The sequence below is a fragment of the Oreochromis aureus genome, linkage group 3 (assembly GCF_013358895.1).
Source record: "Oreochromis aureus strain Israel breed Guangdong linkage group 3, ZZ_aureus, whole genome shotgun sequence".
Classification (NCBI taxonomy): domain Eukaryota; kingdom Metazoa; phylum Chordata; class Actinopteri; order Cichliformes; family Cichlidae; genus Oreochromis; species Oreochromis aureus.
Genome location: NC_052944.1, coordinates 128,832,814 through 128,860,808, shown reverse-complemented (window position 1 = coordinate 128,860,808; position 27,995 = coordinate 128,832,814). Strand labels below are relative to the sequence as shown.

The 27,995-nt window shown below is 44.1% G+C and overlaps 1 pseudogene; it reads right to left on the bottom strand.

The window, feature by feature from the left end:
* Position 1: 1 nt before the first annotated feature.
* On the bottom strand, positions 2-27,995 carry LOC120438076 (annotated as a pseudogene).

Below are 27,995 nucleotides of genomic sequence, written 5' to 3'. Positions count from 1 at the left end.
TTCAACAGTCAGAGTGTTTCTCTAACAGGAGACACTCTTTACACTCAGCACAGGGACACCGAGGAACCAGGACTGAACCTAAACCCAGGATAAAGAGTTTGAGTGAATGTGGTGTTGAAGGTGTGGAGGTGGATCAGAGAGTCAGAGGAGACTCTGTAGAAGGACAGAGTGCCAGCAGGACAGTCCACATACACTGCTGCTCTGTTAGAGACAGAGGAGGAGGAGGAGATGGATGTTTCTCTGCTATTGTGCCAGACAGAGCGAGGACCATAATCAGAGCAGTTCAGACTCCAGGACTGATCATTGTATCAAACACACACTCATAACTGCCTCCTTTCCTTCTGATTCTTCTGTAACTCACTGATATATAAACGTTTCCTTTCCACTCGACCTCCCAGTAACAGCGACCAGTCAGACCATTTCTACACAGCAGCTGAGGATAAACATCAAATCTGTCTGGATGATCAGGATATGACTGAACCTCCCACACATGTGTCACCTTCCTGATGTTGTCAGACAGTTGGAGCTTTGTGTGTACTGTGTTTGTGTCGATTGTGAGTTGACAGGAATCTGATGGAGAGAACAAACACAATCCAGCTGCAGTTATTGATCCATCATCTGTTCATTGATTGACACTTTGATGATGACTCCTGACATCAGAATGATGAAGATGGTTGAATGTGTGCTGCTTTGTTTTCATGAATCCTATTAAAACACACTTACACTTCCTCAGACCTGGTGTCAACCATCGGACTCAGCAGGCTCCACCCTGAAAGGAGGAGGGGGTCAGAGCAGCACAGTCAGCATGCACACATGGACATTACATGGCTCTCATACACAGACTGTTACACACTGAGCTCAAAGCTCGGCTCCACTGTTTTATTCAAAGAAATCTACATTTATTTATCAGCACATTTAAAAACAACACAGGTTAGTGCTGCACAACCTCAAATAACTAAAATTTGAGTTATTTTTTCATTTTGGCATACTATATTAGCACAATTGATCTAAATTCAGACAATAAATTCAAAATCCGAGTAGAAAAAAGTTATATTTTGTACTGTAGAACCCACAAACATGTTTAACGAATCATTTTCATAACTTGAAATGCAAATAGAAATTGAACTTTTCTAAAAATTATGCACAAGTTTTGCAAACAACAAAGTTATATGGTACTATTTACCTAAAAATGCAGCCAAGGCCTCAGGCGTTTTTTATATAACCATTTAAATCTATTTACAGAACAATCAGGTGTGCTGCATCAAATAAGAAGGCACACAAATTATTTGTGCCAGTCCAAAAAAGATAGTTTGTGTTCAGTATAAGACAGAGAGAACACCACAAGCTTAAACCTTGCAGGTCTGACAGCAGGAGGTGTATCACTCCTGTTTTCCATGTGGAATAAGCGTTTACACTGGAATCTGCCTTTGGTGGCTTTTTTAGAGCAAATATGAAATTCAGCAGTCTAACTGACACACAATACAAAACAATAACTACACAACACACTAACTATAGCCTCCAAACATGCTAAACGTCACTAATGTCTCACATATGAAAACTTGCTCTCTCTATTTCTTTCGCTCGCCCCCTTTCCGTCGCGGGTGTCACTACTAAAACTTCCCCTTCTCCCTAAACAACCAAGTGCCACATGATGCCATATCATTTTTTTTGATTGGCTGACATGGTAAACTCTAACACCAATAGGGAAGGGGTGTTTTTCTTTTCTTTTCACTACATAGCGCGGAGAGTGTTTGCTAGCGCTGTCCGTAAGCATGCGTTTACCATTCTTCCGCTGTAAACACTACTGTTACACATTGTTACATTATAACAATGAGAGGAGTTAATGTTAAATAGGCTGCCATTAGCAGCTAATTCTAATTACAGGTGAATAATTATTACCAGCTAATGCTAATATCACTTTCCCTTCCTTTTTTTTTTTTTCTTTTTTTTTTTAGTTTTCTCCTCTATATACGGGACAGACTTAACTGGGGGAAAGAAAGGGGAGAAAGAAAGAGGGAAAGAAAAACAGCGGGGAAGAGGGACGGGGAAAAAGGGCAAAAAACCAAAAACCAACAGAATAAGCAGACAAAAAAATACATATATCGATCATCTGGATCACCTGTTGAGAAAAAGAAAGCAAGCAGAAGAAAAGCGAGTAATAAACAACATCACAATGATCTATGGGAATATGACAGTAAATACTAAATATTAAACATTATTGTGCAGCACGTAAGATCGACAGCGCACAGTGTGCTTTGAGATAGGAGCCAAAAAGGGTGTGGTTTGTGTGTGATCACCCGTGTGTACACCTGTGAGCATGAGCAGCTTGTTTTTTAAGGTTCCTTCATGTAATGATCTGCTAGAGGGTGTGGGGGCCACTGCCCCGACCTCCAGGGCATGAAGCAGGTATGGAGGAGATCAAAACTCCAGACATCCAGAGGCCCCAGAACACAAGAGACCAAGGAAGACCAACAGAGGGCAGCAGCATGCTATCCCAGAAAGAGCTGAGGAGAGTCCCAGATGAGGGGTCACTCAGCAGCAGCGGAGCAAAGCCAGGGGGTTGCAGTGGCGTGCCCGTGAGCTCCGCCCGGCAGCCAGCTGTGCCTGGTGACCCGAGCCCGGGCCGAGGCCGAGGCACCCGCCTCCAGTGGCCCGGCGAGCCCCAGGCTCCAGGCCCCGATAAGCAGCCGCCAAGGGTGAGCGGTGTGTACCTGGGCGCCCACCCGGACACAGAGAACCACCAGCGCACCGATGTCTGAGGCGTCCGCCACCAACAGGGGAAGTGGTGGGGAGATAGGCCTCAAACCTTGGAGGGCCTGAGATGTCCCCAGAGGGTGGCGTCTGATACCCAACCTGACATATAGACACAGACATACAGGCACGCACAGATACAAACATCCATTCCCACCCTCATGCTCTCATAGGCAATTATTCCACACTCAACCAGCGGAGACAGACATAAAGAGGCGCTGTACACACAATCACTCTCCCCAAGCGTACTCTAAGAACCGGGTCCGGGTACCCTTGCCCCTGGAGGAAACTGCACCCAGACCCAGGTGGTGTTACCCTTTTCCCTGCGGTGGGGAGAAGCAGACCGCCCGACTCCGCAGCAGCAGGAGGCCCCATTCCAGACCCCAGTCGGACGGCCAACTCCTCCTCCTAGCCCCCCGCTCCAGCAGGCCGCAGAGAGCGGGGGTGTGTGAACTCAAACCTCCCTCCACCCGCTCATATGTAGTGTTGATGTATGTGTGTTCTAAGGTGCATTTAAAACCCAGGAGGGCATGGAGCCACCTGCCAGAGCAGCAGGTAGGCGCATAGCCCCTCCTGCTAGCCCTCAATGTCTACCTGTATTTAAAATTGAGAGGTGAGCAGCGGCGCCAGGGGTGAGGTGTACACCCTGATGGTAATTTGGATTCTGTGTGGCGTGCCCACCCCAAGATCCTATATGTATGTGTAATGAGTGTGAGTAATGTGAATGTCTAAGTTGTGGGATAAAATTGAGGCAGAGGCAGCCAGAAGGGGACAGAGGGGGATGCCTCCCTGCACCCTGGTGACACACCCCTACCCCAAGGCCCTGCATGTGTGGGTGACTGTGGTGGGCGAGAAGAGGAGGCAGCTGGAGATGGGGAGGGAAGGAAGGGAGGGCAAGTGACCCCTCCTGGGGCCAACTCCCCGCTGACCCCAGTAGGCACCCCATACTCTGCAACCCGCCAGGAAAGGGGCCCAGGCCCATCGGACCGGGGCCCAGTCCCTTCCTTTTAACAATGTGAGCAGCTAGTGCTATGTAGGCTGATGTTGGCAGCTAATGCTAATTTGATTTGAATTAGCATTATGCGCTAATCTTCTAACACTATTTTCCTTACTTTTTAACAATGTGAGTAGCTAATGCTAACACTATTTCCCTTTATAACAATGTGAGCGGCTAATGCTAACACTCTTTTCCCCACCATTACAACAATCTGAGCTGCTAATGCTAAGTAGGCCGCCATTAGCACCTACAACTAATTCAAGGCAAATACGCATTAGAACCTAATGCTCATATCGTTTTCCTTTGCTTTATAACAATGTGAGCAGCTACTGCTAAGTAGACTGCTGTTATTAGCTAATGCTAATGTAATGCGAGTTAGCATTATCCGGTAATGCTAACACTTTTCACTTGCATTATAACGATGTGAGGAGTCAATGCTAAGTATGCTGCCATTAGCGGCTAATTCTAATTAGGGGTGAATAATTATTACCAGCTAATGTTAATATCGTTTTCTCTTCCCTTTTAACAATGTGAGCAGCTAGTGCTAGGTAGGCTGATGTTAGCAGCTAGTGCTAACTTGATATGAATTAGCATTATATTAGTGAGGAGTTAATGCTAAGTAGACTACTATTAGTTGCTAATGCTAATTTTAGGTGAACAGGACTTGGCAGCTAATGCTAATACCATATTTCACATACTTCAGCAACAACAACTCACGACAGGTATGGCAGGGAGTTCAGCACTTAACCAACTACAAACCTTGCAATACCACGTTGACTGAGGGTAACGCGGTGCTTGCGGAGGAGCTGAACCACTTCTTCGCATGCTTTGAGGTGAAGGGACCAGAGGCAGCAGCAGCAAAAACATCGGACAGCAGCAGCCCACATGTCACATCATGTCCTGCTTGCCACCCACACTCGACCCGCTCCAGTTTGCATACAGAGCTAACAGATCAACTGAAGATGCCATTGCTACAACGCTCCACACCACCATCTCTCACCTCGAAGTGCAGGGCTGTTACGCCAGGCTGCTCTTTGTTGACTTTAGCTCTGCTTTCAATACGATACTCCCGGACAGACTAATAGTTAAACTGCTGGAAATCGGACTTCCTTCTACCACCTGCTGCTGGATCAGAGACTTCCTCTCAGACCGTGTACAGAGAGTTAGAGTGGGGCCTCATCTTTCCTCAGCCCTCAGCGTTAACACCGGCTCTCCACAAGGCTGTGTACTGAGTCCCCTACTGTACACTCTGTACACACATGACTGTGTTAGTACCCACCCAGACAACGCAGTCATCAAGTTTGCAGATGATACCACCGTGGTGGGGCTCATCTCTGGGGAGATGAGGCGGCGTGCAGAGCTGAAGTTCAGAGGCTGTCAGATTGGTGTGTAGATAACAACCTGGACCTCAATACCACCAAGACAAAAGAACTGGTAGTTGATTTCAGAAGGAGGAAGTCTGAGCTGCAGCCTATCGGCATCAACGGAGAGTGTGTGGAAAGGGTCTCCAGTTTCAAGTTTCTGGGTGTGCACATAGACACAGACCTCCAATGGAGCTCTAACACCTCTGCGGTTTCAAAGAAGGCCCAACAGCGTCTCCACTTTCTGAGAATCCTCAGAAAAATGGACCTGAAGAAGGAGCTGCTGACCGTCTTCTACTGCTGCTCCATTGAAAGTGTGCTGACATATTGCATCAGTGTGTGGTTCTCCAGCTGCACCACAGCACACAGAAAGGCACTCAGAGGGTCATCAATATGGCCCAAAAATCACTGGACATCCTCTTCCCTCCCTGAAGGACCTGTACAGCACTCGCTGTCTCAAGAGACACATGCAGCATCCTCACGGGACTGTACACACCAGGACACCGGGTGTTTAAACTGCTGCCGTCTGGCAGGAGGTTCAGGCTGCTGAGGTCCCGAACAAATAGACTCAAGGACAGCTTTTACAACAGGGCAATAGCCTTAATCAATGCAAATAGCTGACCTGACTGGCTACCTACCTGGACTTTTTGGGAGGGAGGTAACAGCAGTAAAAACAGTAACAATAATAATATTTATATTTATAACAAGGTGCAATAATAATTAATGTGCAATAATAACAGTGTGCAATACAAATACACTTATTCTTCTTTTTTATTACTAAGTTATTATACTGTGTTGTGTTGTTTGTGTTGCGTTGTGATGTGTCATATCGTGTCGTGTTGTGTTATATGTAGTGCCGACATAGGACAGTTTTCCAATTTCATTGTACTATTGTACTATGTATGACTGTGCAATGACAATAAAGAGTTATCTTATCTTATCTTATATTTCCCTGCTTGATAACAATGTGACCAGCTAATGCTAAGTAGGTTGCCGTTATTAGGTAATACTAATTTGAGGTGAGTTACCCGCTTATGCTAACAATGTTTTTTCGTACTTTTTAACAATATGAGTAGCTAATGTGAGCACTATTTTTCATTCAATTTTAACTTTTCCCCTGCGATGTGAAGAGTTAATGCTAAATAGGACGCCATTAGTGGCTAATTCTAATTTTAGGTGAATAAGCATTAGCAGTTAATGCTCATACCGTTTTCCTTTGCTTTGTAAGAATGACAGCAGTTAATGATACGAAGTCTACCGTTATTAACTAATGCTAATTTGAAGTGAATAAGCATTAGTAGCTAATGCTAATACCATATTTTCTTGCTTTATAACAATATCAATAGCTAATGCTAACACTACATTCCCTTCAACTAAGCCTATTTAGCATTAATTAACTTCATTTAGCATTAAGAAGTTAATGCTAATTTTAGGTGAATAAGCATTGGCAACTAATGCTAATACCATATTCTCTTGATTTATAAAAATGTGAGCAGCTAATGCTAAGTAGGTTGCCGTTATTAGCTAATGCTAATTTATCCTCTAATGCTAACAATGTTTTTTCTTACTTTTTAACAATATGAGTAGCTAATGCTTATATTATTTTTCCTTCAATTTTAACAATGTGAGCAGCTGAGTAGGTTACCGTTATTAACTATTGCTAATTTGATGTGAATTAGCATTATCAAATAATGCTAACTATTTTCCCTTGCATTATAACGATGTGAGGAGTTATGCTAAGTAGGCTGCCATTACTAGCTAATGCTAATTTGACGTGAATTAGCATCACCCGTTAATGCTAACTCTTTTCCCTTGCATTATAACAATGTGAGCAGCTAATTTTAAGAAGGCTGCTGTTATTAGCTAATGCTAATTTGATGTGAGTTAGCATTATCCGATAATGCTAACTCTTTTCCCTTCCCTTTTAACAATGTGAGCAGCTAGTGCTTGGTAGGCTGATGCTAGCAGCTAATGCTAATTTGATGTTAATTAGCATTATATTAGTGAGGAGTTAATGCTAAGTAGACTGCCATTAGTGGCTAATGCTAATTTTAGGTGAATACGAGTTGGCAGCTAATGCTTTATAACAATGTGACCAGCTAATTTTAAGAAGGCTGCTGTTATTAACTAATGCTAATTTGATGTGAATTAGCATTATCCGATAATGGTAACTCTTTTCCCCTGCATTATAACGATGCCAGGAGTTAATGCTAAGTAGTCTGCCATTAGGGGCTAACTCTAGTTAGGAGTGAATAATTATTAGCAGCTAATGCTAATACTGCTTTCTCTTTCCTTATAACAACTTGAGCAGCTTGTAACAAGCTAATGCTAAGTGAGCCACTTTGCTCCGCTAAGGATTTGTGTGACCATGATGGAAACTCGGATAAGCTAATGCTGCTAAGCTAATACTGTTTATGGGCCCTGTTAGAATCAATATTTCATTCTCATTCTGTTGTTTGAGAACAAATTTATTGTGAATTCAGCTGTGAATGTACAGTTTGTCATTATTTAAGCTTCCATTTCTAAATGTTAGCTGCTCCTGTCTGCCTCTTTGTGACACACACAGACTGAAATGATTCACAGCCTTGTTTCATCCTTCTGTCACTGTGGACATACAGCATGGGAAACATACACATGGCTGACACTTTATTAGGTACACAGTGGCCACTATCTCAGGTATAGTACACCTGTGACCTAATAAAGTGTATCTAAAGTTACAAAATGTTGTCTCTGTCCAAATATTTATGGACCTAACTGTAGGTCTACTTTTAATGAAACTCAACATGACTTATCAGTTATCATTAATGTTCCTGCAAACAGACACCTTGGAGACCCCCTACATAAATATCCATGTACTATCCAGCTAGACTAGTGTGTCTGTCCCTGAAAATACTCCTGCATGTGTGATTGTTTATGTCTCATCTGCAGGAAACAAACAGGAAGTGAGTGAAGGACACAGGAAATGTTTCCAGCTCTTCCTCCTCTATCAGACATTCTCTCCATACCTGAGGTGTCCAGTCTCCAGCCTGGATCCTTCAGTCCAGCCGACAGCAGCTTCAGTCCTGAGTGCCCTGGATGATTGTAGCTCAGGTCCAGCTCTCTCAGATGGGAGGGGTTGGAGCTCAGAGCTGAGGCCAGAGAAGTACAGCCTTCCTCTGTGATCAGACAGCCTGACAGACTGCAGACACACAAAACAACAATCCATCTGTCAACAATCATTTTCTCTTTGTCACAATAACATCTATCCATTTACATCCATTAGATGTAACTTTATTTATAAGTGACAATTCCCAACAGACAACAACAGTCATCTCAAGCTGTTTAACAGTGTAAGGTAACAGCGTCCAATATTAGAGAAAGCCCCAACCATCAGACAATCCACTGTGAGCAGCACTTGGTGATGGTGAGAAGGAAGAACTCCTTTGACACAAAGATCCTCCCAGTAAAACAGGCTCCAGGAGGAGCATCTACCATGACTGGTTGCAGGGTGAGGGAAAGAGAGAGATGAGCTCAGAGAGACAGAACAAAACACAAACTAAGGAGAGAAGACAAAAGTTAAGGACATGCAGTAGTGACATATAAAAGCATCAGGAGTGAAAAGAGGGAGTGGAGAAGAAAGCAGAGCATCATGGGAAGTCCACCACAGCCAGGCTTTCTTTGTGTTCGCTGCTTTGAAAAAACCTCAAACCGAACATTAAGCTCCTTATTCCACACGCTGGGATCATTTGGCCTTCAGTGGTGTTCTGGCTGACACACGGAGTGACGGAGTGCTAAAGAGTGAATCAGACACACCAGTGTCATCCCTGATATCTCCACTACATTTAATCGTCCTTCAGCTTGTGGCTGCAGTTAACTGGTGTGCTAGTTAGCTGGGAGCTAACTCACTATAACATTGGTTGCTAAACTGTCTAAACTGTGTGAGCAGCTGTCATGGCTGCTCTGTGTTACTCTCCAGCCTCTCAGTTTTTCCCCTTACAAACTAGAAAACCTTCTTTTCAGCTTCTCCACCTGAGCTGTGGCTAAGCTACCAGCATTCAGTCTCAGTCTCTCTCACTCAACAATTACACTTGTCACCCAGACTAACACCACTCCACATGTTCACCACTAAGAGCGCTAAAGACCACATACAGTGAGATTATCACTAAATGTCTGCTGTGTCTGGCGGTGACTTGGGTTTTACTAACTGGCTACATGAGCATGATTAGCTGCAGTTCCATCTTTGTAAAAGAGACTCAGCATTAGAGCTGAATGCATGGAGCCTAAACTCTAGTGACAATGAGACACATACAGTGTGACTGCTGTGACTTTACAGCTGGGCCTCATTCACTAACATTAGTAACATTTATGGTTAACTCTTTGTGGGCTAGAGATGTGTGTATCTTAAAAACATACTGCTCTCAGAGCCTCGAGCTACTGACCATTAAAGTCAGGCCTTTTTACCTGCCGAGGGAGTTCAGTTCAGTTCTCCTTTCAGCTGTTTACATTCCCCCACATGCTGATAAAGCTATGGCTATGGACGAGCTGTATAACATCATTATTGGACTTGAGAACAAAAATCCCGAAGCTGCCTTTATTGTGCTGGGAGACTTCAACAGAGCCAACATGAAGAAGGTTCTCCCCAAATACTATCAGCACATCTCCTTCCCCACAAGAGGTGATCAAACACTGGACCACTGTTACACTCCATTCAAAGTGCTACAAACCCCTCCCGCCCAGCTTTTGGCAAGGCAGACCATTGTTCCATTCTGCTGCTGCCTGCATACAGACAAAGACTAAAACAGGAAAAACCAGCTTCCAGGGTCATCTACAAATGGGACAGTGAGGCTGAGGAGGTCCCTACAGGACTGCTGACACAACTGACTGGCAGATATTTGTGGATGCAGTTGATGGCAACATCAATGAACTCACAGACTCTGTCATTGGATATATTGGAAAGTGCATGGATGATATCATCACAAAAACCACTGTCCGCATATATCCAAATCAGAAACCCTGGGTAAACAAAGACGTTCGCGCCAGTGGCGGAGCGGGGGGGTGGCTTACTGGGCTTAAGCCTGGGTTGTTTTTTCAGAAGCCTGGGGTCTTTTGGGTGTATTTTTTCATAGTTAGATGCCTGGCTGACAACTGTATAAAACAAAAACTACACACAATATTGAAGCACATAGTGCACACTGTGAGAATTCACGACTGTGCGTAAATCCCCCTGATATTGGTATGATCCGAGCTCACTGAGCGCGGGGGCGGGCAACTGCTGCCTGCTGGTGCGCTGTTGGAGAAACAGAGCCAGGCCAGTGTTGCCAACTTAGCGACTTTGTCGCTATATTTATGAGTTTTCAGACCCCTTAGCGACTTTTTTTTTCTAAAAGCGACTAGCGACAAATCTGGCGACTTTTCTGGTGTTATTGGAGACTTATTTATGGCGAGTTTTTGGCGTGGCGCGCGAATCGCTCCTACTCTCAACAAGCAGCGGGTGCTGCCATGGGCACCTCGCCCGTGCCAAAGGAGCTCTGGGCGGAGGATAGTCCTCACGCAGCTGCTATCAGGGCAGGAGGCGTTCACACCTATCGTCAAACTGCAAATGAATCGTGCATGGCGAAGCCGCTGCTCCGCACTGACTGTAACATGATCAGTTCTTCTTTACTGTTATGCTGTTTTGTGGATCACAAGATTTAAAACTACTTATAAACACACACACACGCACACAAAGTAACTCCACCAGAGTGCCTATTTACGTGTCACTTTTGCGGTCCAAACCGGATAAAGGTGCAAGGTTGGAATGTGACATTAAAAAAAACAATAATTGCTAAAAGAAATTTAATTTGTAGCTCTAAATAAATTCTAAATGCATTTAGGGTATTTTTTTACTCACTTTATGTCTCTTCCACGATGTTATTTCTCTCTCAACAACGTGAGTTACAATTACATTAGCATGACCAATTATGCAAATTAGGCGATGGCGTCATTTGGCGACTTCTAGCGACTTTTAGGACAGCCAATAGCGATTTTCATTACTGAGGAGTTGGCAACACTGAGCCAGGCAGACAGAGGAGAACTGAAGTTCGTCCAGGTAACAAAGCAAATCATTCGTATTGTACAAATAATGTAAATATGGCGGTGTATCACGAAATATTGATATCAAACTGATCACTTGACCCATACTACGTTACTTGCTCTTCAAGTGAATCAGCAAATGGTGAAATAAAAGCGAAACACAGTGCTGTTTCTTTAGAGAGTCTTAGCTTACATGTGTGTTTATTTCATATTTTCAGTTGTTACCCTCCACGGCTAAATAAATCGGTTTCAGTAATGTACTGATATACAAGAATGGATATAAGGGGCTTCTTTCAAAGAAAAAACTCAGGTAGATGTTATTTTATATATTGTGCTTTGTATGTTGTTCAGTATATTCCTATGCAAAACAAGAGGAACTTCAATACACAGCAGTATATTCACAGTTTAAACCAGATATTTACATACACTTTATGGAAAACACAAGAACATTTTTTACTGTACAACATCAATTTAGAGTAAACTTGTTTTGTTTTGGATAAATATTGAAATATCTTTTGAATTAGTTAAATGTCAGAATAAAGAGAGAGAGCTGTCTATTTTTTTTATCACTTTCATCAAATTTAGGAGTACATATACACTGAGTTTATTGTTAATTAATAAAGAAAACTCAGGCGATTCCATTCTGAGCTGAAGAAGCTTCTAATTGGTTAGTAGAGTCCATGTGAGTAAATTGGTGGCACACCTGTGGATGCATATAAGGCAAAACACAGAGCCTGTTTCTTTCACATGGGAAAATCAGGAGATATCAACAAAACACCAGAAAAAGAATTGTGGAGCTCCATCAGTGTGGCTCAGTTTTGAATACAATTTGGTGACATTTACAATTAAGAAATACAGATAGTTTCTCTCTTTACTCTTAAAGTTAACAAATATGTTTTATATTTATCAACCTAAAAAATAAACATTTAGTCTGATTTGATGTTACAATTAAAAAGTGTTTTTATCTGAAGAGTTTGTAAATATCTGGTTTCAACTGTATATTTGATGATTGTCAGCACAAAGAGGAGAGAGAGGAGCAGAGAGGAGATGGAGAATGAGGACAGAACAGAGATGGAACAAGAGCAGGTGAGACAGACATGTTAGTCAAATGGTTGTTTACCAAAAGTATCACCGTATCATAGGTACTCATGTATCTTGTACCTAGTGCTTCTTTTTAGGTTTATTTTTCAAATTCTATATTTATTGAGTTATGCAGGCTTGTTTGCACAACAAGGCTAAATAATTATATAAACTTTTCTGAATCTAAATAGTGTACTTTGGTAGAATTAAAAAATAAGTGTAGTGCAGGTCTATGATGATTTTTAGTGCTACTATCATCTAGTTTTGATTCTGGTTCTGTTTTGGTTAAGTCCTAAGTAGTCCTGATTTTGAACTGTTGTAGTCCTGTTTTAATTCCGGATCAGTTCTGTGTCTTGTTGAATTGGGGTTTAGTCCTCGTGTGTTGATACAGCCCGACTTTGTTCTGCCTTGCTGCTTAATTAAAAAACTAGTTTAAGGTGTCCTGCATATGTGACATACATTTTTCCCTATATGAAGTCATTCTTTTTTGAACAAAACAGAGCCAATTAATCTTTCAGCCATTTCTAACCCCCCCCCCAAAACAAACAAACAAACAAAAAAAAATCCCACATGCATACTACTCTTTAGGGCTAAGCCCCGGGTGTTTCAAATGTCTGCCTCCGCCTCTGGTTCGCGCCAAGCTAAAAGTGCGGACCTCTGCCTTTAACTCCGGGGATGCTGATGCATATAAAGTAGCCAGGTATGACCTCCGAAAGTCCATAAAAAAGGCCAGAAAGGACTACAGGGACAAAATGGAGTCCAGCTACCACAGCTTTGACACCAGGCGACTGTGGAATGGACTACGCTGCATCACTGACTACAAGAAGGTCAACACAGGCAGTGTTCAGCCCACTGCATCTCTCACAGACGAGCTTAACAACTTCTATGCTCGTTTTGATGCAGACAACAGAGAGCAGATCCTCTACCCTCAGGAGGACAGTGAGGCTGTAACTTTAACTCTGGAAACACAAGCTGTGAGATGGACTTTTAAAAAGGTCAATCCTCACAAAGCTCCAGGACCGGACGGCATCCCAGGCCGGCTTCTCAGAGTGTGTGCCGACCAGCTGGCAGAGGTGTTCACCAACATCTTCAATCTCTCCCTGAGGCAGTCAGTGGTTCTCACGTCCCTCAAAGCATCCACCATCATTCCCGTTCCCAAAAAATCAGTGGTCTTCTGTCTGAATGACTACCGTCCTGTTGCACTGACATCTGTCATCATGAAGTGCCTGGAGCGGCTGGTCAAAGGTCACATCTGCTCCTCCCTCCCTGACACACTGGACCCTCTTCAGTTTGCCTATCGGACAAACAGAGCCACAAAGGATGCCATCGCCCTGGCAACGCACACCACCCTCACTCACCTGGAAAAAGGGAATACATATGCAAGGATGCTCTTCATCGACTACAGTTTGGCATTTAACACCATCATCCCCTCAAAACTTGCCACGAAGCTCGTCGACCTTGGGCTGGGAACACCAATCTACAGATGGATTCTAAACTTCCTCACAAACAGGCTCCAGGTGGTGAGGTTGGTAAGCACACCTCCTCACAACTCATCCTAAACACAGGTGCGCCACAGGGTTGTGTGCGTAGCCCCTCCTATATTCCCTGTTAACACTGCGACTGTGTTGCTAAACACAAGTCCAACATCATCATCAAGTTTGCGGATGACACAACCATCATAGGCCTCATCACAGGCAATGATGAGGCGGCCTGTAGAGAGGAGGTGATGGCGCTGTATGAGTAAATGATAGTGGACTACGGAAGCGACCAGTCAGGGAACACCAGCCCATCCACATCAGCGGTGTCAAGGTCGAAAGGGTCAGCAGCTTCAAATTCCTTGGGTCAACATCACCGAGGACTTCTCCTGGACCCTTCACACAGACACTGCTATCAGGAAAGCTAGCCAGCGGCTTTACTTCCTGAGGAGGCTGAGGAAGTTTGGCATGAGCGAACATCACCTCAAATTTCTACAGGTGTGCGATCAAGAGCTTGCTGACGAGCTGCATTACAGTTTGGTACAGAAGCTGCTCTGCCAGCAGCCGCAAATCACTACAGAGGGTGGTGAAGGCAGCAGAGCACATCACTGGCATGAGGCTTCCTGCCATTCAGGACATTTATCTTCAGCGATGCCTCCGTAAAGCACACAGCATCATCAAGGACCACAGCCACCCAGCACATCAGTTGTTCTCCTTGTTACCATCTGGCAGGCGTTACAGGAGTCTGTCTGCTTGGACTACAAGATTTAAAACAGTTTCTACCATCAAGCCATACGACACCTCAACCACAACACTTAAACACACACAGCACAGTCCACAGGACGCACTCAAAGCTGCCCTGCAGCTTCACAAATACTCTGTATAATCTGCACTGGTCACTCCACTTTATTGATATTTATATTTAAAAAGTGCAATACTGTAACAACTGCCACAAAAAAAAAAAAAAACTTTTGTACTGTTCAGTTTGTACTGCTGCTCATTCCTGTGCAATATCCCATCTGCCCCCCGTCACATTCCTGTTTAAGATTTTCTTTATTTAATCACTAGTGTGTACATATATTTATATATACATATATATATTTAGTCAGTTAACTGGAAATCTCTCTTTTTTTTCCTTTTGCTACATCTTATTAATATTTTGCTCTTTACTATTTTTCTATTTATTTTTTATTATTTATTTTCATTTTTATTTTTTTTCTTCTACTGTACCATTCTGCTGGTGACTGTCTTCTGCTCGTCAAATACATTTCATTGCGATGTTGACCCTGTGCTAACCTGCATATGACAAATAAATAAAAACTGAAAATTAACATATGACTGAATCTATATCACACTTAAAAGCTTTCTGTAAATAATGAATCAGTGAAAACAAGGCACTTCAGTTGATTTTAACCACAAACTCTGAACATAAACTGCTCCAGACCAGGTTATAGGTTCAGCATCAGTAACAATGGTGATGTAGCCAGGTAAACACAGAGCTAGACAGAGACAGACAAACATTTATGCTCACAATCACACATCTCCAGTTAACCCAGCATGCATGCTTTTGGATTGTGGGAGGAAGCAGAGAATCTGAAGACAACCCACACAGGCCACACTATCACCCTTATTTACAGAATTATAATTTAATTAGGTGATAAAGTAAAAATTATTTGATATTTCAATGAAAATACTTTTTAACAATTGTTTATAAGTCAAGAATAATAGTTAAATAAAAAGCGACAAATCAATAAACACTCAATAAAACCTTGTACAGCTGAAACTCATGTAGACAATGCCAGGGGAGGAAGTAAAACTAAACCTTTGACACCAGAGATGATAACTACCAAAATAAAACAAGAAGTTAATAACAACCATGAGTCCAATTACTGAGTGAACTTAGTAACTGGATGTAGAGGAACACTGAGGGAAGTAAATGAACTCAAAAATACAAACAGTACCTAAAACTAATCAGAGCTGAAGGCTCAGAATATTAAAAATAATTGAAAATAAAACCTAATAGGAAAACTAAAATAAAAACACTAAAGCAACCAAACAGAGCAGCTAAAAATAAAGTCTAAACTACAAAAACACCAAACCTGGGACTGTGACATATTCAGTATATTCAAATGTCCAGCATGGATATATGAAGAATGTGACACTGCAGTGAAATGGAGCCCTGCTGATGCAGACGCTCTTCTGGTCTCACACTGACCACCTGCTGAAGCTAACATGGCTAACACTAGCATCACTGCATGTAGCCCCACTCTTCTCACAGCAACATACAACTCTCAAAGCTCGGCTTTTCACTTATTGGCTCATGTTAGCTTATGAAAATATAAAGTCCCAGCAGTACCAGCTGTTTTATATAATGTTTTTCATAAGCAGTGTTGGGGAGTAAAGGAATACATGTACCGGCATTATGTATTCAAAATACAAAATATGAGTAACTGTATTCCGTTAGAGTTACCGTTTAAAAGGTGATATTCAGAATACAGTTACTTTGTTGAAATAAATGGATTACACTTTTCCTGTTTCATATGTTAGGCTATGCCCTCTCTATTTTTGGTAATTCCATACCCAAACAAAACACGCATTAAGAAGCTCTAATGCCTGTGTCTCAATCTACTTGACCCGTCACCTCTTCTTCGGCCAATATTAATGACATAAAGACATATTTTTAAAAATTATTATTCACAAAATTCCATCCATCCATCCATCTTCTTTACGCCTTATCCGGGGCGGGTGCAGGGGCAGCAGCCTAAGCAAAGAAGCCCAGACCTCCCTCTCCCCAGCCACCTCCTCCAGCTTATCCAGGGGAACACCAAGGCATTCCCAGGCCAGTCGAGAGATATAATCTCTCCAGCGTGTCCTGGGTCTGCCCCGGGGCCTCCTCCCGGTGGGACATGCCCGGAACACCTCACCCAGGAAGCGCCCAGGAGACATCCTTGTCAGATGCCCGAACCACCTCAGCTGGCTCCTTTCGATGTGGAGGAGCATCGGCTCTACTCTGAGCCCCTCCCGGATGGCTGAACTTCTCACCCTGTCTCTAAGGAGGCCAGCCACCCTTCAGAGGAAGCTCATTTCCGCCGCTTGTATCCGCGATCTCGTTCTTTCGGTCACTACCCACAGCTCGTGGCCATAGGTGAGGGTAGGGATGTAGATCGACCGGTAAATTGAGAGCTTCGCTTTTATACTCAGCTCCCTCTTCACCACGACGGACGGGTGCAGCGTCCGCATCACTGCGGCCACAGCACCAATCCGTCTGTCGATCTCCGGCTCCCTTCTCCTATCACTCGTGAACAGACCTCGAGATACCTGAACTCCTCCACTTGGGGCAGAAACTCATCCCCGACCCTGAGTGGGCACTCCACCCTTTTCGGGCTGAGAACCATGGCCTCAGATTTGGAGGTGCTAATCCTCATTCCCGCTGCTTCACACTCGGCTGCGAACCATTCCAGTGCGAGCTGGAGGCCATCACCCGATGAAGCCAACAGAACCACATCATCCGCGAAAAGCAGAGATGAGATTCTGAGGCCACCGAAGTGAAAGCCCTCCGCCACTTGGCTGCGCTAGAAATCCTGTCCATAAAAATTATGAACAGAATCGGTGACAAAGGGCAGCCCTGGCGGAGCCCATCACCCACCGGGAACGAGTCCGACTTATTGCCGGCAATGCGAACCAAGCTCTTGCAACAGTTGTATAGGGATCGAATGGCCCGTAGCAATGGGCCAGACACCCCATACTCCCGTAGCACCTCCCACAGGACACCCCGAGGGACACGGTCGAATGCCTCCTCCAAGTCCACAAAACACATGTAGACTGGTTGGGCAAACTCCCATGCACCCTCAAGTATCCTTGAGAGGATAAAGAGCTGGTCCATTATTCCATGCGACCAGGGCGAAAACCGCATTGCTCCTCCTGTATCCGAGGTTCGACTAATGGGCGAACTCTCCTTTCCAACACCCTGGCAAAGACTTTCACAGGGAGGCTGGCGAGTGTGATCCCCCTGTAGTTGGAACACACCCTCCGGTCCCCCTTCTTAAAGATGGGGACCACCACCCCGGTCTGCCAGTCCAGGGGTACTGCCCCTGATCTCCACGCAACGTCAACGTCCAGAGCCTTCAGGAACTCGGGCGGACCTCATCAACACCAGGGTTCTGCCACCATGGGTTGTTTAACTGCCTCAGTGACCTCGCCCCGGAGGTGGCGGGTCATCCCCTCAGTCGAGACTCTGCTTCCTCCTCGGAAGGCGTGTCAGTGGGATTACGGAGGTCCTCAGTATTCCTTCCACCGCCCGACAATTTTCTCAGTCGAAGTCAGCAGCGCTCCACCAGCACTATACACAGTGCAGGTGAGCACCGCTTTCCCCTCCTGAGGCGCCTGACGGTTTGCCAGAATGTCTTGAGGCAGTCCGAAAGTCTTTTTCCATGTCCTCTCCGAACTCCTCCCACCCGAGTTTTTGCTTCAGCCACTGCCCGAGCCGCATTTTGCTCGGCTTGGTGGTACCTGTCAGCTGCCTCCATAGTCCCACAGGCTAACCAAGCCCGATGGGACTCCTTCAGCCTGGTGGCTCCCTTCACCCTGGTGTCCACCATTTGGTTGGGGATTACCACCACGACAGGCACCAACCACCTTGTGGCCGCAGCTCAATGCAGCAGCTTTGGCAATGGAGATGCTGAACATGGTCAGTCGAGTCAATGTCCCTAGTCTCCCTCGGAATGCTGTTGAAGCTCTGCGGAGGTGTGCGTTGAAGATCTCGAGGACTGGGGCCTCTGCTAGGCGTTCCCAGCACACCCTCACTACAGCGTTTAGGTGCACCAGGTCTGTCCAGCTTCCTCCCCGCCACCTGATCCAACTCACCACCAGGTGGTGATCAGTTGACAGCCAGCCCCTCTTTTTTACCAGTGTCCAGAACATATGGTGCGCAGGTCTGGTGATACGATTACAAAATTGATAATCGACCTGCGGCCTAGGCGTCCTGGTGCCACGTGCACTTATGGACACTCTTATGTTCGAACAAGGTGTTCGTTATGGCCAAACTGTGATTTGCACAGGGGTCCAATAACAAAACACCACTCGGGAGGCCGTTCCTCCCAATCACGCCCCTCAGGTCTCGCTGTGGGTTACCCACGTGAGCATTGAAGTATCCCAGTAGGACAACAGAGTCTCCAGGTGAGCACCTTCCAGCACCCACCCAGGGACTCTAAGAGGCTGGGTACTCTGAACTGCCACTCGGCACATAAGCGCAGATGACAGTCAGGACCCGTTCCCCGACCCTAAGGCGCAGGGAACAAACTCTCTCATCCACCAGGAAGAACCCCAACGTACCGGCAGCAAGCCGAGGGGATATTAGAATACCCACCCCAGCCCGCCGCCTTTCACCAGGGCCAACTCCAGACTGAGACAGAGTCCAGCCCCTCTCCAGGAGACTGGTTCCAGAGCCCAAGCCATGCGTAGAGGTGAGCCCGACTATGGTGCCTCCTGTGGGTGGTGGGCCTGCGGGAGGATGGGCCCATGTCCCCTTTTCGGGCTGTGCCCGGCCAGGCCCCATGGACTAAGGCCCAGCAGACGCCAGCCGAGAGATATAATCTCTCCAACGTCTCCTGGTTCTGCCCCGGGGCCTCCTCCCGGTGGGACATGCCCGGAACACCTCACCCAGGAGGCACCCAGGAGACATCCTTGTCAGATGCCCGAACCACCTCAGCTGGCTCCTTTCGATGTGGAGGAGCATCGGCTCTACTCTGAGCCCCTCCCGGATGGCTGAACTTCTCACACTGTCTCTAAGGGAGAGGCCAGCCACCCTTCGGAGGAAGCTCATTTCCGCCGCTTGTATCCGCGATCTCGTTCTTTCGGTCACTACCCACAGCTCGTGGCCATAGGTGAGGGTAGGGATGTAGATCGACCGGTAAATTGAGAGCTTCGCTTTTATACTCAGCTCCCTCTTCACCACGACGGACGGGTGCAGCGTCCGCATCACTGCGGCCACAGCACCAATCCATCTGTCGATCTCCGGCTCCCTTCTCCCATCACCAGACGCTCGCCCTCGGGCACCCTCCCCGGGCCTGGCTCCAGGGCGGGTCCCCGGTAACCCTATCCCGGGCAGGGTAAACTGTTCCCTCAATGTTTTTCTCATAAGGGTCTTCTGAATAGCTCTTTGTCTGGTCCCTCACCCAGGACCAATTTGCCATGGGAGACCCTACCAGGGGGCAAAAGCCCCCAGACAACATAGGCCCTGGGATCCCTGGGACACACAAACCCCTCCACCACAATAAGGTAGCGATTCACGGAGAATAATTCAAAAAATTATTTAATGTAAATGCAATAGGAGTGTTACAGGCATCGCCCTAAAGAATGTAGCCTCATGGGCAGTGTAGTCCGTGCTGCAGGGAGAAAGGACTGCTATAACCGTTATGTGTCTGTGAGTGAGGGAGGGAGAAAAAGAAGAGTTGAAAAGTACGAGTCGTTACTGAGTAGAAGCAGGGAGCTGGAAGCATGTAAATATAATAATAACCACTGCAGCCAAAAGAGTGCCTGGCGAGCCCAGTTGTAAGTAAACTATTAAGACTCGACTGTACACTGTGTTTGTGTTTTCCTCCGAAACAATAAGTTCCGTTGGAGCAGCCTTTCAACTCCTCTCTCAGTCTCTCACTAGAAAAGTTGACCCAGACAACAAAGTAAAGCTAGTTTTCGACTCTGAGCCTGACCACGAACCCGACATATTAGCCAGAGGTCCCTTTACTACAGCATGAGAATAGTTTTCTATATGAGATTGCTTCAAAAAGTGCAGCCTTACCTAATGTCCACCCTACTGTTACTATTATCATGCTTTTTACAACTACATCATCTTAGTATCGACGACAGGTGCTTCCTTTCAGCCCGCCTTAGCTGTCGGTTATCTTCTGGGACATCTGTTCCACTTCCTGTAAGCATCTAACAATCTGCCGACAGAACTTGCACTTACAGCAAAAGTACATCTTAACTTTTCACCTACTCAAGTCAATCTACTATGGTGTGTGCGTGTGTGCGTGAGTGTGTGTGTGCCTGCTGTGTAGGCTATGTCTGTGTCATGACCTCTCACTATTTGTCTGTCTGTGCGTGCAGAGTTTGCATCTGCTTCCTGAACCTTAGTTGACCTCAACTTAAGCAACCAACCAGGCTAAGGCCATCCTGTGTGTAATGATCTTGACTTATATGTAAAATATATAACAACTGTTTCAGTCTACCACAACTACTTAAGGCTTAATCCATAATACATGCATAATAAACACCCTGCTCTTAACTTGCACTCACTCTGCTTTCGGTTTCACTTCTGCAAAAGCATGCACTTCAAAAACCTATAACTTCCTGTCAGCCTGCAGTCAGCTTCTCACCCACTGAAGACTTCAGTATAGAAATACAAAACATTCAAAACCTTTAAATTATAGATTCAACTCAACAATTTACAGTGGCTATAACAACCTGTAATAAAAACTAATATAATACCCATATATTTGAACATCTGAGTGGCTCTGAATGCAAAATGATGATTATAAAAATAGCAGCACATAATGGCAGTAAAATATTTCTATTCCTGACACTTTCCAAAGATTGAAGTTGGGACTGTTTGCAAGAACTATAAAAGTTCATTCTAGTGCAAACAGACATGAACAGACTGAACTATCTGTTCAACAATCAGAGTGTTTCTCTAACAGGAGGACACTCTTTACACTCAACTCAGCACAGACAGACTGTGGAAAAAGGAGAACAGAAATAAAACCCAGGATAAAGAGTTTGAGTGAATGTGGTGTTGAAGGTGTGGAGGTGGATCAGAGTGTCAGAGGAGACTCTGTAGAAGGACAGAGTGCCAGCAGGACAGTCCACATACACTGCTACTCTGTTAGAGACAGAGGAGGAGGAGGAGATGGATGTTTTATCATGTTGTGTCTGACAGAATGAGGACCACCATCAGAGCAGTACAGACTCCAGGACTGATCATTCCTCCAAGCCAACTGTCATCACTTCCTCCTTTCCTTCTGATGCTTCTGTAACTCACTGATATATAAACATATCCTCTCCTCGACCTCCCAGTAACAGCGACCAGTCAGACCATTTCTACACAGCAGCTGTTCATAAACATCAAATCTGTCTGGATGATCAGGATATGACTGAACCTCCTCCACACGTGTCACCTTCCTGTTGTTGTCAGACAGTTGGAGCTTTGTGTTCACTGTGTTTGTGTCGATCGTGAGTTGACAGGAATCTGATGGAAGAACAATCACAATCCAGCTGCAGTTATTGATCCATCATCTGTTCATTGATTGACACTTTGATGATGACTTCTGACATGATGAAGATGGTTGAATGTGTGCTGCTTTGTTTTCATGAATCCCATTAAAAACACACTTACACTTCCTCAGACCTGGTCTCAACCATCGGACTCCAGCAGGCTCCACCATGAAAGGAGGAGGGGTCAGAGCAGCACAGTCAGCATGCACACATGGACATTACATGGCTCTCATACACACACTGTTAGACAATGTTAAAGAAACAGCCCAACATTTTCACAAATATACTTCAATCCATATGTGGATCAAACTGCTGATGATTTGGACTGATCCTAGATCTGTCAGTACACCACTGTATTGAATGAAATATGACTGATTAAAACAATGACCTTCATTATCTTTATATTCCTCTTTTGTTTATCTTGAAAGCTTAAACAGACTGTTATCAGTCAACATAGCTCATACTGTTGAGTTAGAGTTTCTATACATCTATGTTCTTCACACAAGATAGAAACTGGAAAAGTAGCAAATTTGATTTCAAAATACTGGTGTTCAGAGTACAGATATCCGCACCTTATGGGATGAGATTGAAAAGTTACTTAGAATTATAATTTCCATGACCCGAGTCACTGGACATTGATGTTGGTGGTTTTCATGAATGATCAGATTAAATTTAAATCAACTTTCTTTATATAACCCCACTTAACAATTCACAAATCTTGCAAATGGTGTGTAGCTGGGTGTCACTGGCTCTAATCCAGGAAGCAGATTGACCTAACAACTTTGACTTTTTTCAAAAAGTTTGCTGCCTCTGCGTTTTTAGATCTTTTGGTCAGTTGCTTCTGTGATGTACTGAAGTATAAATACAAGCACTTCATAAGTTTCAAATGCTTTTATTGAGACTTACATCACATTCATGCAAAGAGATAGTATTTGCAGTGTTGGTCCTTCTTTTTTAAGACCTCTGCAATTAGCCCTGGCATACTGTCAATCAATTTTTGGGCCAAATCGTGACTAATGGCAGCCAATTCTTTCATAATCAATGCTTGGGTTTGTCAGAATTAGTCGTTTTGTTTGTCCTCCTGCCTCTTTAGGATTGACCACAAACTCTCAATTAAATTTGGTTCTGGGGAGTTTACTGGCCATGGACCCAAAGTTTTAATGACTTGTTCCCCTAGCCACTTAGTTATTACTTGGTACTTATGGCATGGTACTCACATGATCCTAAAACGGCTCTATACAAAATTTGGTCAATACAAAATATTCACAAATTGTTCTTGGATGGTTGGAAGAAGTTGCTGTTGGAGGATGTTTTGGTACCATTGCTTATTCATGGCTGTGTTCTTTGGCAACATTGTGAGTCAGCCCACTACCTTGGATGAGAAGCAGCCCACACATGAATGGTCTCAGTATGCTTTACTGTTGGCATGGGGCGGGACTGATGGTAGCGCTCACCGTTTCTTCTCCAGAAAATCCGTTTTCCAGATGCCCCAAACAATCGGCAAGGGGCTTCATCAGAAAAATGACTTTTATCCCAGTCTTCAGCAGTCGACTTGCTGTACTTTTTTTGCAGAATATCAGTTTGTACCCGATGCTTTTTAGCTGCCCTTCTTGACACTTCTTGACACCGTCTTCACCTCACTGTGCATCCAGATGCACTCACACCTGCCCCTGCCATTCCAGAGCAAGCGTTGCACTGGTAGAACCCTGATCCTGCAGCTAACTCATCTTTTAGGATATGGTCCTGGCACCTGCTGGACTTTCTTGGGCACCCTGAAGCAACAATTCACAACAATTGAACCTCTTTCCTTGAAGTTCTTGATGATTGGATAAATTGTTGATTCAGGTGCAATCTTAATAACAAAAATATCCTTGGCTATGAAGCCCTTTTATAAAACACAATGATGGCATACGTTTCCTTGCAGGTAACCATGGTTAACAGGAATAACAATGATTTCATGTATAGCCCTCATTTTAACGACTCAGTCTGCTGTTCTATGATTATTGAAATGATATCAGCAGGTTGTTTTATAGCAGCGATGAAGATTAAGTTCATTTTCATGGTGAGAATGACTTTGCATGCCATCTGATCACACTTCATAACATTCTGGAGCATCATAAATTGCCATCATAAAAGCGAAGCAGCAAACTTTGTGAAAACCAATATTTGTGACATTCTCTAAACTTTGGACCAAGACTGTACAGCAAAGCCATTGTTTGACACCACTTAAATCTGGATTTTTGGAATATTTTTCTGACAAACTTTACATTCACATATGTTAAAATCACATGAGAAATTATCTGCATTTAATAGTAAAGTTATATCTCAGAGAGAATGTTAGAGAGCACACAGTGCCTCATTAGGTCTAAAACAGTATACTGAACTAAAGTAGACTGAACTTGAAAATGTACATTCTGTTGTATTGACATTATTAGGTGTCAAAATGGTAAAAAAACAAACAAAAAAAAACAGGACTTTCGGCTTCATGTCTGAAATTAAAGTCATAGGTGAGTAAGATATTTATCCATTGATATAATATGTGTTTTAAATAGTTTTCAGTGGAAAAGACTAAATCCTGACCTGAGAATTTCCAGTGTACAGTATGGACTCTCCACTGCAGCAGAAAGAAGCTGCAGTCCTGACTCCTTTATGTTGTTGTTACTCAGGTCCAACTCTCTCAGACTACAGGACTCGGAGCTGAGAACTGAGGACAGTGTTTCACAGCTTCTCTCTGACAGGTTACAGACATTCAGCCTGAAAAATGTTGAGCAGGAAGACAAAAAACACTTGTGTTAAAGTCTATTGATGGTGCAGTTAGAAGCTATTGGATTTGGCAGTATTTAATACTTTTCAGGACTTGCTGGAATCCTCATTGCCTTATCTTAAAGAAGACAGAAATGTGACAGTTTACTCTGACTTGGACTGAAATACTAAAAGTACAAACATATATGAATGAAGTTTACTTATCAGAGTTTTTGCCAATTGATGAAAAAAAAAACCTAATATCACTTGATCTGACCGCAGAATTTCCAGTTTGCAGTATGGACTGTTCACCCCAGTAGACAGAAGCGTCACTCCTGAATCTTGCAGGTTGTTATTATTCAGGTCCAGCACCCTCAGACAGGAGGCTTGAGAGCTGAGAACTGAGGACAGAGCTTCACAGCTTCTCTCTGAGAGGTTACAATGACTGAGTCTGAAAAAAAGTAAGGAAATTAAAATAAAATCAACAAAGAGACTTATGATTTAATACATGTTATGCATTAACTCTGTACAATTTAAAAAAAACAAATACAACTTATACACACAAAAATATTTCTCAGTGGGAATCAGTGAGGAGCTGGTAGATATTGTTTTATTGACTCAGTACACAAAAGCACACTCATACTATAGTGTTTGAGACTTTGAGACTTATTGCAGCATTTGTGATTCAAAACAAAAGTAAACACAAATTGAAGGGGCTAGATAAGCATCGATGCAGATATTTTAAATATGACATATTCTTCTAATTTCGGCCTCTAGATTTTTGTTCTCTAACTTCATACTTGTTGATCATTGGTCATGATAATTTGCAAAATTATGATGAAGGTGACCTCCCAGCCCAATGTTCCTTCAGTGGGCTGGTTTCAGTCATTATGGTGGCTGTCTATAACAAACGTTTTAAAGCGAAGGTTTGATTACATATTGACTCACAGAGCTTTGTTGGAGGCTTTGACCACTGGCAGAAGCCTCAGAAGACCTCCTCTGAAGCAGAGTATTTCTTCAGGTCAAACACATCCAAATATTTTTCTGATGACAGCAAGACAAAGACCAGAGCTGACCATTGAGCAGGAGACAGTTTATCTGTGGAGAGACTTCCTGATCTCAGGGACTGTTGGATCTCCTCCACTAGAGAACAATCATTCAGTTCATTCAGACAGTGAAACAGATTGATGCTTTTCTCTGCAGACAAATTCTTGCTGAGCTTCTTCTTGATGTACTGAACTGTTTTCTTATTGATCTGTGAGCTACTATCTGTCTGTTTCAGGCTACCTCGTAGGAGAGTCTGATTGGTCTGCAGGGAAAGACCCAGGAGGAAGCGGAGGAATAAGTCCAGGTGTCCATTTGGACTCTGTAAGGCCTTGTTCACAGCACACTGGTAGAAGTGTTTCTCTGCAGATTCTCTTGTTTCAGACTTCTGGAAGGTTGGTTGTTGTTCTTCCAGCAGATTGATTCCAAACTTGATGAAGATCATGTGGACATGAAGAGCAGCCAGAAACTCCTGAACACTCAGATGGATGAAGCAGAACACCTTGTCCTGGTACAGTCCTCTCTCCTCTTTAAAGATCTGTGTGAACACTCCTGAGTACACTAAGGCTGCTCTGATATCAATGCCACACTCTGTCAGGTCTGATTCATAGAAGATCAGGTTTCCTTTCTGCAGCTGATCAAAAGCCAGTTTTCCCAGAGACTTAATCATCTTCCTGCTCTCTGGACTCCAGTGTGGCTCTGTCTCAGCTCCTCCATCATACTTGACCTTCTTCACTTTGGCCTGAACCACCAGGAAGTGGATGTACATCTCAGTCAGGGTCTTGGGCATCTGTCCTCTCTTTCTGGTTTTCGCCACATCCTCCAGAACTGTAGCAGTGATCCAGCAGAAGACTGGGATGTGGCACATGATGTGGATGCTTCGTGATGTCTTTATGTGGGAGATGATCTTGCTGGCTTGCTTCTTATCTCTGAATCTCTTCCTGAAGTACTTCTTTTTCTGTAGATCAGTGAATCCTCTGATTTCTGTCACCATGCCAACACAGTCAGGAGGGATCTGATTGGCTGCTGCAGGTCGTGTGGTTATCCAGAGGCGAGCAGAGGGAAGCAGTTTCCCCCTGATGAGGTTTATCAGCAGCAAATCCACTGAGGTGGACTTTCTAGGGTCAGTTAGGATTGTAGTTTTGTGGAAGTCCAGAGGAAGTCGACACTCATCCAGACCATCAAAGATGAACACAACCTGGAAGTCTTCAAAGCTGCAGATTCCTGCTTCTTTGGTTTCAGTAAAGAAGTGATGAACAAGTTCCACCAAGCTGAACTTTTCCTCTTTCAGCACATTCAGCTCTCTGAAAGTGAATGGGAATATGAACTGGATGTCCTGGTTGGCTTTGCCTTCAGCCCAGTCCAGGCTGTATTTCTGTGTTAAGACTGTTTTCCCAATGCCAGCCACTCCCTTTGTCAGCACTGTTCTGATTGGTTCATCTCTTCCAGGTGAGGCTTTAAAGATGTCTTCTTGTCCGATTGTTGTTTCTGGTCTGTCTGGTTTCCTGGATGATGTTTCAATCTGTCTGACCTCATGTTCATCACTGACCTCTGCAGTCCCTCCCTCTGTGATGTAGAGCTCTGTGTAGATCTGATTCAGAAGGGTTGGGTTTCCTGCTTTAGCGATGCCCTCAAACACACACTGGAACTTCTTTTGCAGTGTCAATTTTACCTTACGTTGGCATACTGTAGGAAAATTCTCTGTAAACAAAATACAGAACATTATGCCTCATCTTTTTAAAGCGCATATATTTGGTTACATTTTGGTCCATCTCTTAAAACAATAGTTTATTTATTAAGTAGCTAGAAACTTTATAGAAATCTTCTTACTCTGCAGATGGTTGGCCAGCTCCTCCTGCTTCATTCTCCTAAGGAAATTCAGTGTGATCTTCATGAATGCCTCTCTGCTTCTCCTCTGATCATCATCTTCCCTCTGACTCTCTAAGCATTCTGGGTAATCTGGACTCAGAACCTTCTGGATCTTCTTCAGCTCGTTCTTCACAAAAGTGATGATTTTGTCCTCCAGCAGCTGGAATAGAATACTTTATGAATGAGCCAATCAGACTGAAATCATGGAGCCAAACATCAGATCCAAGTTGGACACACTGATAATCCACTGGTCTACAAAGAGCAGCATGGAGATGACTGTGAACAGAATAGATGTAAAAGTCGTTGTTGTACATGTACAGACCATAAATATGGAGTCCAGCTGTGTTTGATGCTGCT